Raw genomic sequence first — 14,722 nt, 5'->3', positions numbered from 1 at the left:
TTGGGGGTTCAAAGTGGTCACCACACATCTAGATAAGTTCCTTAGGGGGTCTAGTTTCCAAAATGGGGTCACTTGTGGGGGGTTTCCACTGTTTAGGCACATCAGACGCTCGTCAAACGTGACATGGCGTCCGATCTCAATTCCAGCCAATTTTAGGTTGAAAAAGTCAAACGGGGCTCCTTCCCTTCTGAGCCCTGCCATGTGCCTAAACAGTGGTTCCTCCCCACATATTGGGTATCAGCGTACTCAGGACAAATTTGACAACAACCTTTGGGGTCCAATTTCTCCTGTTACCCTTGGGAAAACAAAATATTGGGGACTAAATGATCATGTTTGTGGAAAAAATATGATTTTTTATTTTCACGCCCGGGTGTTATAAACTTCTGTGAAGCCCTTGGGGGTTCAAAGTGGTCAACACACATCTAGATAAGTTCCTTAGGGGGTCTTGTTGTGAGTTCATTTTCCCATTCATTACTGAGGCCCGAGGAACTCCCTCTTCTGGTAAAGAAAGGTAGTGAGCCTGATTGTCAAACACCTGAGGCTGATGATTATGACTGGCTGAGTGGAGTTACGGACTGGATATAATGCTGCCGACGCCCTTCTGCCCTGCGGGTGATTTCTCTGTGGGATCCTTGGAGACCAATCTGAATTCCTGCTCCTCCAAAGCTAAGTTTGCTGCTCGGCCTTTTGCTTTTGTGCTTTGACTTTGTTTTTGCTTTGTTTTTCTGGATTTCTGCCATTCCCTGCTGGGGTGTGCTGAATTCATTTAGCTCTGTCTTCTGAAAATACCCGAGTGCTGATTCAGTTTTTGAAGCCTAGCTGCTTCAGGGTCTTTTTCATATCAGCTGGTTGGCTTATGTCTTTGATAGGGTTTTGGCAGATTGCAGACAGCAGCCTTCCTGTCCTTTCCTATCTAGGTAGTTTTGGGGCCCCATCTTTGCTCAGTCTATCTTTCTGTCTGTGTTAGTATTTTCATCTTTCTTCACCGTCATTATATGTTGGGGGCTGCCTATTGCTTTGGGGTCTGCTCTGGGGCAGTTTAGATTTCCCCTTTCTTTCTTTAAGCCTATGTATTTCTCCGGCTGTGATCGAGGGGTCTAGGGCATCGTAGGAACCCCCCACGGCTACTGCTAGTTGTGTTGATAGGTTCAGGGGTCTGCAATCTGATAGTTGCCAACTTCTCTGGTTTTCTGGACTTAGCTTGTATTTCTGCTTTTGCCTCCTACGGTGACGCATTCATAACAGAATCACCCGCCATATCGCAGATTCTAGGGTACTCAATAGCAGGAAAGAATTGTATAAAAAAAAAAAAAAAAAAAAGTGTATATTTTTTCCTCTATATCTCTGAGGCCGTAGGGGGAATTTTTTTTTCTCTCAATGGAGATAAAGCAATTGTCTGATCGTGTGGAGCAGCTCGCTGCGGAAGTGCGGGGAATTTCCGCCTACCTTGCTCATTCACATGCTGCTGAACCAAAGATTCCTACACCTGATGTATTTTTTGGGGATCGGTCTAAATTTTTGAATTTCAAAAATAATTGTAAATTATTTTTTGCCTTGAAGCCTAACTCGTCAGGGAGCTCCGCGCAGCAGGTTAAAATTGTCATCTCTTTGCTGCGAGGCGATCCCCAGGATTGGGCGTTTTCTTTGAAACCAGATGATCTTATTCTGACTAATGTGAACGCATTCTTTCAAGCTTTGGGGTTGTTGTATGACAAACCTAATGCCATTGATCAGGCTGAAAAGACCCTGCTGGCATTGAGCCAGGGTCGTGATTCTGCAAAATTGTACTGTCAAAAATTCCGAAAGTGGGCAGTACTTACTACCTGGAATGATAATGCCTTGGCTGCTCTCTTTCGGAAGGGGTTGTCAGAAGCCGTAAAAGATACTATGGTGGGATTTCCTGTTCCCTCTGGTCTTGACGATTCTATGTCATTAGCCATTCAGGTTGATCGGCGTTTGCGCGAACGCAAAGCTGCACGAGAGGTGTTGCCACCTGTTGAACAAATGTCTGAACCTATGCAATGTGATAGAGTTTTTTCCAGAGAGCAGCGTCAGGAGTTCAGAAGGCGTAATAAGTTGTGTTTTTTCTGTGGAGATGCCTCGCATATTATTTCTGTCTGTCCCAAACGAGAGAAACGCTTTGCACACACGTTTTCTGTTGGGGGTGTTCAACCTAAGTTTCTTCTGGCTATTACTCTGATCTGCTCCCTGTCCACATTTTCTGCCAAGGCGTTTGTGGATTCGGGAGCAGCCCTAAACCTAATGGACTTGGATTTTGCTAAACGTTGTGGATTTCCGATGACACCTCTGCAGACGCCTATCCCTTTGAGGGGAATTGATGCTACTCCTTTGGCTAAAAATAAACCCCAGTTTTGGACCCAGGTGGTAATGCGGGTCGCCCCAGACCATCAAGAAAATTGCAGATTTTTGGTGTTGCATAATCTGCATGATACTGTTGTTCTGGGGTTTCCCTGGTTACAGATTCATAATCCAGTTTTGGATTGGAAATCTGTGTCTGTGGTGAGTTGGGGTTGTCGGTGTGCCTTTAGTGAGGCTCCGGTGTTTTCCACCTCTCCTCAGTCGCATGATGTTCCTGATTATTTGGCAGACTTTTATGATGTATTTAGTGAGAATGAGTCTGCGTCTCTGCCTCCTCATAGGAGTTATGACTGTGCAATTGAACTGAGCCCGGGGTGTAAATTTCCCAAGGGTCGGCTCTTCAATTTATCTGTACCCGAGCACGAGGCAATGCGATCCTATATTAAGGAGGCGTTGGAGAAGGGTCATATTAGACCATCCTCGTCACCCTTGGGTGCCGGTTTTTTTTTTGTAGCCAAAAAGGATGGATCATTAAGACCTTGTATTGATTATCGTGCCCTCAACAAAATTACTGTTAAATATCAGTATCCGTTACCCCGATTTCTGATCTATTCTCCAGAGTTAAAGGTGCTTGCTGGTTTACCAAGCTTGACCTCAGGGGGCGTATAATCTTATTCGCATTAAGCATGGGGATGAATGGAAGACAGCGTTTAATACTCCGGAGGGACATTTTGAGTACCTGGTGATGTCTTTTGGGCTCACTAATGCCCCTTCTGTCTTCCAGTGCTTCATGAACGATATTTTCCGAGATTTTGTCGATAAATTTATGATTATCTATCTGGATGATATTTTGATCTTCTCCAAGGATTGGGATTCTCATGTGGAACATATTCGGACTGTGTTCCGGATCTTGAGGGAGAATTCCCTGTATGTCAAGGGATCTAAATGCCTTTTTGGAGTACAGAGGATTTCTTTTTTGGGATTTATTTTGTCCCCGTCAACTATTGAAATGGACCCGGCCAAGGTACAGGCCATTCACGATTGGGTTCAGCCCACTTCTTTGAAGGCCCTCCAGAAGTTTTTGGGTTTTGCTAATTTTTAACGGAAATTTATAGCAAAATTTTCTAGTATTGCCAAGCCATTGACTGATTTGACTAAAAAGGGTGCTGATGTGTTAAATTGGTCTCCGGAGGCTGTTTCTTCCTTTCAGGAGTTGAAGCGAAGATTCACCTCCGCCCCGGTTTTGCGGCAACCTGATGTCTCACTTCCATTCCAGGTAGAGGTGGATGCTTCTGAGATTGGTGCAGGAGCTTTTTTTTCCAAAAGGATCCTGTAACATCTAAAATGAATCCCTGTGCTTTCTTTTCCCGAAAGTTCTCTCCATCTGAACGTAACTATGAAGTGGGGAATAGGGAACTGTTGGCCATGAAATGGGCATTTGAGGAGTGGAGACATTGGTTGGAGGGAGCTAAGCATCAAGTCGTGGTCCTCACTGACCACAAGAATTTGATTTACCTAGAGTCGGCTAAGCGCTTGAACCCTAGACAGGCTAGGTGGGCCTTGTTTTTTACACGTTTTGATTTTGTGGTTTCTTTTCTTCCTGGATCAAAGAATGTCAAGGCAGACGCCCTCTCTAGGAGCTTCCTTGCTGATTCTCCTGTGGTGACCAAGCCTGCTACCATCTTAGGCGAAGGGGTAGTTCTTTCTGCCATCTCGCGCGATTTGAGACGTGCTCTGGAAGAGTTCCAGGAGGACAAACCTGAGCATTGTCCCAGTGGAAAGTTGTATGTTCCTGACCAGTGGAAGAAGAGAGTGATGTCTGAAGTTCATTGCTCTGCTTTGGCTGGTCATTCAGGTATTTTTGGTACTAGAGATCTGGTGAGTCGGTTTTTTTTGGTGGCCCTCCTTGTCTCGTGATGTCAGGAATTTTGTGCAGTCCTGTGGGACGTGCTCCCGGTCTAAATCGTGTTCTCGCTCTAGTGGGTTGTTGATGCCTTTGCCTGTCCCCAAGAGGCCATGGACCCATATTTCAATGGATTTCATCTCTGATATGCCTGTCTCTCAGAGGATGACTGTTATTTGGGTGATTTGTGATAGGTTCTCTAAGATGGTTCATCTTGTACCACTCCCTAAGTTGCCGTCTTCCTCTGAGTTGGTGCACGTGTTTTTACAACAGGTGGTTCGTTTGCACAAGATTCCTGAGAACATTGTATCTGACAGAGGAGTGCAGTTTGTGTCTAGATTTTGGAGAACTTTCTGTTCCAGGCTGGGAATTCAGTTGTCCTTCTCCTCTGCTTTTCGCCCTCAGACCAATGGGCAGACAGAGAGAACAAACCAGACCTTGGAGTCATATTTGAGATGTTTTATTTCTGCTGATCAGGATGATTGGGTTTCATTTTTGCCCTTGGCCGAATTTGCTTTGAATAATAGAGCTAGTTCTGCCACTTTGATGTCACCTTTTTTTTGTAACTTTGGGTTTCATCCTCGATTTTCTTCAGGGCAGGTGGAGCCCTCTGCCTGCCCAGGTGTTGACACTGTGGTGGAGAGAATGCACCAGATCTGAGACCAAGTGGTGGATAAGTTATCTCTCTCCCAGGAGAAGGCCCAGCGGTTTTCCACACTACATAGGACCATTGGTCCCCAGTTTAAGGTTGGTGATATGGTGTGGTTATCATCAAAAAATATTGCTATGAAGGTGGCTTCTCCTAAGTTTAAGCCTAGATTTATTGGACCTTACAAGATTGTGGAGATTATTAATCCGGTCTCTTTTCGTTTGGCTCTTCCTGTCACATTTAAAATCCATAATGTGTTCCATAAATCTTTGTTGAAGAGGTTTGTTGAACCTGTTGTTCCGGGGGTGGTGCCTCCAGACCCTGTATTGGTTGAAGGTAACATGGAGTATGAGGTAGAGAAAGTACTGGATTCCCATCTGGCTAGACGGAGACTCCAGTATTTGGTTAAGTGGAAGGGTTATGGTCAGGAGGATAATTCCTGGGTCTCCGCCTCTGATATTCATGCCAAACGATTGGTGCGTGCCTTTCATCGGGCTCACCCTGATCACCCTGGTGGCGTAGTTGAGGGTTCGGTGACCCCTCCTCAAGGGGGAGGTACTGTTGTGAGTTCATTTTCCCATTCATTACTGAGGCCCGAGGAACTCCCTCTTCTGGTAAAGAAAGGTAGTGAGCCTGATTGTCAAACACCTGAGGCTGATGATTATGACTGGCTGAGTGGAGTTACGGACTGGATATAATGCTGCCGACGCCCTTCTGCCCTGCGGGTGATTTCTCCTCCAAAGCTAACTTTGCTGCTCGGCCTTTTGCTTTTGTGCTTTGACTTTGTTTTTGCTTTGTTTTTCTGGATTTCTGCCATTCCCTGCTGGGGTGTGCTGAATTCATTTAGCTCTGTCTTCTGAAAATACCTGAGTGCTGATTCAGTTTTTGAAGCCTAGCTGCTTCAGGGTCTTTTTCATATCAGCTGGTTGGCTTATGTCTTTGATAGGGTTTTGGCAGATTGCAGACAGCAGCCTTCCTGTCCTTTCCTATCTAGGTAGTTTTGGGGCCCCGTCTTTGCTCAGTCTATCTTTCTGTCTGTGTTAGTATTTTCATCTTTCTTCACCGTCATTATATGTTGGGGGCTGCCTATTGCTTTGGGGTCTGCTCTGGGGTAGTTTAGATTTCCTCTTTCTTTCTTTAGGCCTATGTATTTCTCCGGCTGTGATTGAGGGGTCTAGGGCATTGTAGGAACCCCCCACGGCTACTGCTAGTTGTGCTGATAGGTTCAGGGGTCTGCAATGTGATAGTTGCCAACTTCTCTGGTTTTCTGCTTTTGCCTTCTACGGTGACTCATTCATAACAGGGTCTAGTTTCCAAAATGGGGTCACTTGTGGGGGGTTTCCACTGTTTAGGCATATCAGACACTCGTCAAACGCGACATGGCGTCCGATCTCAATTCCAGCGAATTTTAGGTTGAAAAAGTCAAACGGGGCTCCTTCCCTTCTGAGCCCTGCCATGTGCCCAAACAGTGGTTCCTCCCCACATATTGGGTATCAGCGTACTCAGGACAAATTTTACAACAACTTTTGGGGTCCAATTTCTCCTGTTACCCTTGGGAAAATAAAAAAATTGTTGCTAAAATATTATTTTTGTGACTAAAAAGTTAAATGTTCATTTTTTCCTTCCACGTTGCTTCTGCTCCTGTGAAGCACCTGAAGGGTTAATAATCTTCTTGAATGTAGTTTTGAGTAGCTTCAGGGGTGCAGTTTTTAGAATGGTGTCACTTTTGGGTATTTTCTGCCATATAGACCCCTCAAAGTGACTTCAAATGTGAGGTGGTCTCTAAAAAAATGGTTTTGTAAGTTTTGTTGTAAAAATAAGAAATCGCTTGTCAAATTTTAACCCTTATAACTTCCTAACAAAAAAAAATGTTTCCCAAATTGTGCTGATGTAAAGTAGACATGTGGGAAATGTTATTTCGTAACTATTTTGTGTCACATATTTCTCTGTTTTAAGGGCATACAAATTCAAAGTTTGAAAATTGCAAAATTTTCAAAATTTTTGCCATATTTGTTTTTTTCATAAATAAACGCAAATTATAGCGAAAAATTTTTACCACTAAAGTGAAGTACAATATGTCACAAGAAAACAATCTCAGAATCGCCTAGATCCGTTGAAGCGTTCCAGAGTTATAACCTCATAAAGGGACAGTGGTCAGAATTGTAAAAATTGGCTCGGTCATGAACGTGCAAACCACCCTTGGGGGTGAAGGGGTTAAAATGTCTTAAAACATTCTCTCTATTATTCTGGCATTTGGCAAATATTAATAATTATGGTAATCCTAATTGAACTAAAACGGGACAGGTTTATTATGATTTCATGTCAGATATTGAGAAAAACATGCATATGTGTCTTTTTATATAGTGGATGTAAACTTCTTGTTTCAACTGTACATCTGGAATCAAAAGGACGTGACATTATGACTCATCTCACAAAGAAAGTGTGCCAGTGGATCACAATCCTTAGTACTATGACACCACAAGGTCTAAATGAGCAATTTGGCATCAATAGCTTTTTGTAAATTCTATGGTGTAGCGCTTGATGATCTTCTGCGTTTTTCTTATATACCTCAATTGACTCTTCAGCAAGGGGCTTTCTGCGGCTACTTAAGTGGCTTTAGGCCTCGGTGACCATTCTTTCAAGGTTTATTATCTTCCTTCTTATCATTACTGTTTATCTTCCAAAACATTTTTTTCTTTATGGGAGGCATGCATATGATGCATATTGCATTTCCTTGGTATCGGCACGCTCGGTTGTGTGGAATTGATGCATGCATTTATATATGTGCTGGTGGTTGTGTTTAGCATGTACACATACTGTATATCTTTAATACATGATTGTGCATTTTTGTGCATTTTTCTGTTCTTCATGATATGTGCATGTTTTACAGTTTGTGTATGACTATGTGGCATACTTAGGCAATACACACACCTTTTTCAGACAATTTCACCCCTTGCTTTTTTTATCCATTTTCACACACTTTCTATATATTATTTTTTTTCGAGTTTTATACATCAGTTTATTCTCACACTTCCTCCCTTGCTCACTCATTATACTTTATTATACATGCACTTCATGGTCTCTTTGTGTTTTTTATCCACTCTTACACTCATATACGTTTTCACACATACTCCCTCTCTTCCACTTCCCTTCCATTTATTTTTTCACAATTATCGTACTTTGTATGTCATCTCATTTCCACCCTGCTCTTTTTATTTTAATCATCTGTTTTACCACACATTTTCCATTTTTTACACAATTATTATTTATTTTATGCTTTTTGTTGTTCTTACATTTAATTCTTTTCCTTTTTCATTGTTTGAATTTTTATTATCCATTATTTTTAGTTTTTATCATATTTATACATGTATATTTTTTTTGCTTAATATATTCTTATTACCCTATTGTTTGCGTACACTGTTTTTTATTTTGGCAGGTACAATTTTTCTTCCTTCAATATTATTTTCATATACAGAATTTTTCATGTCCTTTCAATTAACCCTTCATTTTTTTTTTACTTTTGTATCCTTTATTATTCTCCCTTTATTTATTTTTTTGCTTCATAATATCATAATCTTTATTTTCAGTTCTTTCCATTTATTTATCCTCTGTTATAAGTTTTTCACTCTTTATTCTGGCCCTTTAACTATTTCTCTGCGCCACTGGCACTGCATGCTTGTCCGGTTAGCATTAACCTCTTAGTGACATCACTGTATGCACCTTGGCATTCAAAACTCTGCTAAATATGCATAAGAGAAAACTGATTCTACCATATCGGCTCCAGATAGTAAACTAGGTGATACATAACTGGAATCAGGGTCTCTGTCCCCACATCATGTGAGATTACATAGCAAATACCTACTGACAAATTCTCTTTAGAAAATTAAAAATTAGGCTTTGCCTTTCTTAGGCTAGTTTCACACTAGCATTCAGCAGGGCTGCGGATGGCAGCCTACTTCCTCCTTTCATCTTCCGTTAAGCCCTGCCCACTGCCGCACCTTTTCATTCAGCTCAGCCTATGTCAGCATGTGTCCCCTATCTTTAACATTGGGTACGCAGGCCATGCGGATGTATGCTAACACATCCGCATGCGGTGTTTTGACGTGTACGCAACTTGTTGCATTTGGCGCAGCTCGGCGCACCATCAAAATGACACATGCGGATACGTCAACATACATCCACATGGCCTGCATACCCAATGTTAAAGATAGGGTATGCAGGACGCATGCAGTGGGTGTGGCTTAATGGAGGACAGAAGGAAGTAGGTTGCCATCCGCAGTGCTACAAAATGCTAGTGTGAAGCCAGCCTTAGGAGAATATCTATGTGTGCTAAATTAACCCCTTAACCCCCTCTGGGCCATTTTCCATTTTTGTGTTTTTTCTCTCTTTTCTGCTCCCTTCTTCCCAGGGCCATAACTTCTTTTTTATTTTTAGGAAAAATATAGAAAAAAATCCTCCCAGTTGCAAACCAACGCCTTGCAGGGATAAGGGTGAGGCAGCCACAACAGAGAATCCAAACGGAAAATGAAATCCAGTGAATAGTGGAGGCTATTTTTTTTAAATTTTTATTCCAAGCAGATAAAATCATTTAGCTAACATATCCTGTCCAGCACTGTATTACACTTAGGAAGCAAGATCAACGCGTTTTCGACTAGCGTCTTATTCATGCAAGTCGAAATGCGTTGATCTTGCTTCAAAAGTGTAATATAGTGTTGGACACAATATGTTAGCTAAATGATTTTATCTGCTTAGAATAAAAATTTAAAAAAAACAACAAATTTTAGCAACCTCCGCCATTCGCTGGATTTCCTTTTGGATTTTTTATTTTAAATGGCCATGTGGGGGCTTGTTTTTTGCAGGACAAGTTGTAGTTTTGAATGACACCATTGGTTTTAACATATTTTGTACTGGAAAATGTGAAAAAAAATCCAAGTGTGGCGAAATTGCAAAAAAAGGTTGATTTCACAGTTGTTTTTTTGGGATTTTTTTTTTACTATGTTCACTAAATGCTAAACTTGACCTTCCAGGTAATTGCGAATTCATAGACACCAAATGTCTTGAGGTTCTTTTTTATTTAAGTGGTGAAAAAAATTCCAAAATTTATTTTAAAAAAAAAATGCGCCATTTTCAGAGACCTATAGGATCTTCACTTTTCGTGATCTGGGGCTGGGTGAGAGCTTTTTGTTTGCTCACAGAGCAGTAGTTTCTATTGATACCATTTTCATGTAGTGGCGACCAAAGAAAATGTATTTCTGGCATTTTTAATTTTTTTTCTCCTTACTCCTGAACATGGTGATACCAAATATGTGTAAATTTAATTTGTTTTATTTTGAATGGGGCAAAAGGGGGGGGGGGTGATTTGAACTTTTATTACTTTTATATTTTTTAAAACATTTTTTTACTTTTTACATGCTTCAATAGTCTCTATGGAAGACTAGAAGCTGCAGTACTTTGATCGCCTCTGCTACATTCAGGGAATGACCAGATCACCTGTGTATAGCAGAAATACTCAGTTGCTATTAGCACTGACCATGGGGAGGTGCTCATAGCAATCTGGCAATGACAACCATAGAGGTTTGCTTTAGACCTCTGTTTGTCATGCCGACACATTGGTGATCCATGATCATGTGGCGGAGTCACCGATGGGTGGGATTAGTGACACGCTTCCTGTAAGCGCGAGTGAAATGCCGCTGTCAGAGATTGACAGCAGCATTTAATTAGCTAACAGCAGTACATGGATCGTGATTCCACCTGCAGCTGTTGCGGGCATGTGTCAGCTGTACAGATCAGCTGTCATGTGCCCAAACGCGGGGAGTCTGACACGGGCATACTATTACGCCACATGTTGGAAAGGGGTTAATGGGCAGCACCAACCACAGCTTCCCAGACAATGTTCAGAGAGGTATACTGTTTTCCTTAATGGTAAATCTTTAAGAAGTTCCCACAAGTTCTCAATAGGGTGTAGGTCAGGTGAGGAAGGAGGCATGTCATTATTTTTTCCTCTTCAAGGCCTTTTACTGGCTAGCCAAGCAGCAGAGAACTTCAATGCATGTGATGGAGCATTGTTCTGCATAAATATCATGGTTTTTTTTTAAAGATATAGAGTTTTTCCTGTACAACAACTTGAAGAGTGTCTTCTAAAAACTGGCAGTAGGTTTGGGAGTTGATTTTGAGTCCATATTCAAAACAAAAAAGTCGAATTAGCTCATCTTTACTAATACCAACCCACAGCAGTAGCCCACCTCCATCTTGCTGTCATCTGAGTCGAAGTGGAAATCTGTGTTTGTTACTGATCCAGCCATCGGCCCTTCCATCTGGTCCATCAAAAGTCATTCTCATCAGCCATAAAACCTTTAAAAACCTGTCTTTTGGCCCAGCCTTGGTGTTTCAACTTATGTGTCTTATTCAGCTTTGGTCGGGTTTCAGCCCTCCCTACCTTGGCCATATCTGAGCACTGACCACCTTGTACTACTGGGCACTCCAGGGAGTTGTAGCTCTGGAACATGATTCTTCTCAAATCTTTGATTGTTAATACCTGTCTTTTTTTCTCAACACATTTTTTGTGACTTTGTTGACTATTTGCAGCAAAACATTTGATGCTTCTGTGATCACAACTCCAAAATCTTTGCGATGTCTGCTACCTCCCTCTGTAAGGATTTTAAACATTTCTGACTTTTCACGGTCAGGTAAATCTCTTTTTTGGCCCCTTTTGCCTGAGGATAACAACTACCTAATAATTCTGCACACCTTGATAAAGAGTGGTGATATCCTTAGGTCACACGCTCCCTCGTTACACAAATACACATCCCCTGTTCTGCTTCATCCAATAAGCATTCAAGTTTATATAGCATGGAGTTGGAAAATCTGCATAAAAATCATATGATCAAATGCTCACCTGCCTAATAATTCTGCACACAGTGTATGTTTACAGCATATGCCAGCAGTGTATCTACATCACCTTGTCAATATACCATACATGCATGCAACTGTATAAATCCACAGAACATGCATACAGTGTATATACACGTAAACCATTACATATAGTTGTTTGTGCTCTGTTTTTAGCAATGTAGCCATGTATAGTCTTTGGCACCGTAACAAATTGTGCGCAAGGCTCCTATCCGCCATATACCCCATGACAATTGGATGATTTCCTGGAACATCGGTGTACTAACTACTAAAGAATAACAAAGCATCATTAAAATATCAAACTGTCAGAGGGAAGATCTCCAGTAGGAGAACATAATTATTTGAGCATTTCAGGGAAAAAAGCCTCGTTAAATATGGGACAGGTCGGCTTTCTGTAGTTTTGGGAGGCATTAGCTATACTCTCATGAATTCATCATTGTCTGTGGTTTCTTCTTCACTACAGAACATCAAGGCATAAGGAAATAATAAGCCTCATGTAAAAGTAGGTTTCATCTGCACTTGACAAATAAATATTAGATGTTGTCTTTTAGGCAAACAATGAATATCTGTACTTATGTATTTGTTACTGATGCCCTGCTGCACCTGCTTCATTTTCAGAAGGATCCCCCCTATGCAGTAGTGACACCATCAGTATCTACAGTTGAAACCAGAAGTTTACATACACTATATAAAAAGACACATATGCATGTTTTTCTCAATATCTGACATGAAATCAGAATATACCTGATTTCATTAAGTAACAAAAATGCCTTAAAACATTCTCTCTCTCTCATTATTCTGGCAAATATTAATAATTATGGTAATCCTAATTGAACTAAAAAGGGAAAGGTTTATTCTGTTTTCATGTCAGATATTGAGAAAAACATGCAGATGTCTTTTTATATAGTGTATGTAAACTTCTAGTTTCAACTGTATGTATGTGTCTTCAGGGGTTCAGGTTCCAATGTTTTTCCCCCCTAGAATACAGAGGATATTTATAGTAATAAAGTGGGGCTACAAGACCTAACATAACAGGAGGACTCAGGCATCCTGCTCCAGCGGGTGTCTCCTCTGAGATCGGCATTTTGCAGGTGCTTGTGTTCCATCAAGGCATGCATGTCTAAAACAACACGTTTTAGGTCAATTAGGATTACCATAATTATTATTTGCCAAATGCCAGAATAATGAGAGAGAGAATGTTTGATGGAATTTTTATTACATACTGCAAAGTCAAAAGTTTACATACATTTCGTTAGCATTTGGTACCATTGCCCTTAAACTGAATTACCTGGGGCAAGCCTTTGGAATTAGCTTCCACACGCTTCTCACAATAGTTGGTTGGAATTTGGGCCCATTCCTCCTGACAATACTGGTGTAAGGTCCTGTGCACACGGTGCAGATTCTGTGCAGTTCTGCAGCAGATTTGGCCCTGCAGAACTGCAGCAGAACTGCACGTGATGTACAGTACCATTTAAGGCTATGTAAAACAAAAAACGCTGTGCACATGCTTTTTCCGTGCAGATTTGGTGCAGAATGAAAAAAGCAGCATGTCGCTTCTTTTGTGCAGTTTTCCACCTGCTCCATTATAGAAATCTGCAGGTGAAAACTGCAGGGGAAATCTGCACAAAAACTGCACTAAATCTGCACTAAAACAGCAGGTAAAATGCAGGTCATTTTACCTGCAGATTTAGCAAAATCTGCGCGGAAATTTCCACAGCAGAATCCGCACCGTGTGCACATAGCCTAACTGATCCAGGTTTGTAGGTCGCCTTGCTCGCACCTGCCTTTTCAGCTTTGCCCATACATTTTCAATAGGATTGAGATCAGGGCTTTGTGATGGCCACTCCAAAACATTGACTTTGTATTCCTTAAGCCACTTTGTTACCATTTTGGCAATATACTTCGGGTCATTGTCCATTTGTAAGACCCATTTCCACCAAAGCTTTAACTTCCTGGCTGATGACTTGAGCTGTTGCTTCAGGATTGCCACATAATCTTTTCTCATGATGCCATCTACTTTGTGAAGTGCACCAGTACCTCACGCAGCAAAACAACCCGACAACATGATGCTGCCACCCCCGTGTAGCTTCTCCCATTTTCATCTAAATGTAATGATGGTCATTGTGCTCAAAAAGTTCAATTTTTAGTTTCATCAGACCACAGGATATGTCTCCAAAAATTAAGGTATTTGTTCCTGTGTGCATTTGCAAACATCAATCTGGCTGTTTTATGTTTCTTTTGGAGTAATGGCTTCTTCCTGACAGAGGGGCCTTTCAGCCCATGTTGATACAGTAATCATTTCAATGTGGATATTGACACAATCTTACCAGCTTCCACCATCATCTTCACAAGGTCTTTTGCTTTTGTCCTTGGGTTGCTATGCACATGTCGGACCAAAGCATGTTTATCTCTGGGACGCAGAACCCATCTCCATCCTGAGTGGTATGATGGCTGGGCATTCCCATCTTGTTTGTACTTGTGTATAATTGTTTGTACAGATGAACGAAGCACCTTCAGGTATCTTGAAATTGTATCCAAGGATGAACCAGACTTGTGCAAGTCCACAATTCTCTTCCTGATATCTTGGCCGATTTCTTCAGACTTTCCCCATGATGCTGTACAAAGAAGCAGTGTGTTTCAGGTGTGTATTAAAAATACATCCACAGGTGTGTCTCTAATTAACTCAGATATTGCCAAAATAAACTCAGAAGCTTCCAAACACATGACTTCATCATATGGACAGTCCAGAATTGTTTAAAGGCATAGTAATCTTAGTGTATGTAAACGTTTGACTTTGCAGTAAGTAATAAAAATGCCTTAAAACATTCTCTCTCTCATTATTCTGGCATTTGACAAATATTAATAATTATGGTAATTCTAATTGACATAAAATGGGAAAGGTTTATTCTGATTTTATGTCAGATATTGAGAAAAAACATGCA

The 14,722-nt window shown here is 41.3% G+C and overlaps 1 protein-coding gene across 2 annotated transcripts in view; it reads right to left on the bottom strand.

Annotated features, from left to right (window-relative positions):
* Window positions 1-14,722, bottom strand: part of KCND2 (potassium voltage-gated channel subfamily D member 2) — an 802,199-nt gene that overhangs the window by 591,748 nt on the left and 195,729 nt on the right. The window lies entirely within an intron of this gene.

Source organism: Dendrobates tinctorius, unplaced genomic scaffold (assembly GCF_039654945.1).
Source record: "Dendrobates tinctorius isolate UK_male_01 unplaced genomic scaffold, ASM3965494v1 ptg000035l, whole genome shotgun sequence".
Classification (NCBI taxonomy): Eukaryota; Metazoa; Chordata; class Amphibia; order Anura; family Dendrobatidae; genus Dendrobates; species Dendrobates tinctorius.
Note: the sequence above shows the minus strand (reverse complement) of the source record. Positions and strands in the feature narration are given on the sequence as shown.